The following is a 2185-nucleotide window of genomic DNA, read 5'->3' on the forward strand; positions in this document are numbered from 1 at the left end:
GTTTCGATTAAACAATTAAATACAATACAAATATAAAGTAAAAACAATTGTTATCTCTATCTATCATAATACAGATAGCGATCCGCTATCTGTATTATGTTATTTCGTCGTTTGGAAACATGTTTTCTGCATCGCGTAGTCTGTTGCCGGGCAGGTTGTCAGGATGTAAACAAACGATGACGTAGGCCGGTACAATTTTCGCCCCCGGTACAATTTTAACGTGACACCGGAACAAACCACCTACATGGTCGTATTTTCCGAGAGGACAGGCTGATACTGGACATTGATTGGTTTGTAGGTGGGCGTGAGTCTGACGTCACCGTTCACCGGTATAGCCTTCTTGAATGAATGAAGAATCGTGTGAACATAATTTCCTGCAGCTCAGTTCAGGCAGCCGCCCAGACAACGCACACTTCCCGCTTTGACCATAGCTATAGCCCTAGATAAAGAAATCAACAAAGCAACCCCCGCTCCTACAGTTACCCCGTCAGCAGCTAATTTCTCCTCTTGTGACATGTTGATATAACGTTGGACTATTAACATTACAATCAAACGTACGCTTCCCCGAGAGGTAGACCTATGCCTATATGCTGACAATAATGTGTTATCGAAATTTAACGTAGCCTATTAAGGATACGTTTCAATTAAATGTAGCCTGTAATCCAAGAGGTAGTTTAAATAAATAACAACAAAAATGTTGAGAACGAACCTATTTGCAATATGTTCAATAAGACGTAATCAGGGACAAAATAACGTTAAATTAAACGTTTCCCGAAATGGAAATATGCCTTAATGACAATAATGTGCTATACGTTGACATTTAACATATTTGGAATACGTTTCAACCAAACATAATCCTAGAGGTAAATGAATGGCAAAAAATAGGTTGACAACGAACGTATTTGCGATATGTTCAATAACACGTATCCACAGCCAAGATACGTTTTTCAGACAAAATACGTTAAATGAAACGTTCCCTGAAAGGGAGATATGCCTTAATGACAATAATGTGCTATACGTTGACATTTAACCTATCTGGGATACGTTTCAACCAAACATAATCCTAGAGGTTAATAAATGGCAAAAAATAGGCTGAGGACGAACGTATTTGCAATACGTTCAATAAAACGTAATCGCGGACAAAATACGTTTTATGACAAACGTAATTGAGAATGCCGAATAGTTCTCTGGGAACGTAATTTTGACGAGACAGGGTTGCCTCTTCTGTTAGTTACTCTTTTCTCTGATGCCTATATAGTCTACACTCTTCTGTTAAAGAGTTACACTCTTCTCTGTTGGCTATAGAGTTACACTCTTCTCTATAGGCTGTAGACTTAACACTTCTCTGTAGGCTGTAGTCACACTCTTCTCTATAGGCTATAGACTTAACACTCTTCTCTGTAGGCTGTAGAGTTTCACTCTTATCTGTAGGCTATAGAGTTACACTCTTCACTGTTGGCTTTAGAGTTGAGACGCTTCTCTGCTCATGCAAGAAACCTTGTGCTTTGAGGAGGGCTAATTTCCTGGTCTATAACTGGCCATGTTGCCCCTGATGTCTGGGTTGTCTAGCTCCATCTTGTTAGTGGTTGAGATGCCAGGGATGAGCTCCCAGGGTCACAATGGAAACAAGAACACAACATAAAAAAGTAGGTGGACACAAAAAATGAATAATAAAATATATCAGAATAAAAATAATAACACAAAAACAAATATAAGATCATACACACACTCACATAACACACATATATTTATAAATTATACTGCTTGTGTATACACATGTATACGCTACAGATACACATATACTATTTGCATTCACATGCCACAGTACAAACCCCATTCCCAGGACCAGATGACCAGTGTTTGACTGCGGCTGGGCGTGGAGTACCGTGATGAAGTGTCCGATCAGTTTCAGATGAGCCGGTTAACACCTCCAGCCACAGCCCGCTCCACCGCCGGGCGGTAAATACACTGCTCTATTGTGCGTTCCCAGCTGTGTGTACATGGTTTGCATCATTTAGCCCATGCTTGGCCGCGACCGAACATTTCATACTAATGTTCCGTCTCGTTCTCAGCGGCAATTAAAAAAATGAGAAAAGAGGTGCACCGTGGAAGGAAGAAAAGCCATTTGCTTTATCACACCCTTCTTGCACACAGACACACACACACACACATAGAGACACACGTG

Source organism: Gadus macrocephalus, chromosome 10 (assembly GCF_031168955.1).
Source record: "Gadus macrocephalus chromosome 10, ASM3116895v1".
NCBI lineage: Eukaryota > Metazoa > Chordata > Actinopteri > Gadiformes > Gadidae > Gadus > Gadus macrocephalus.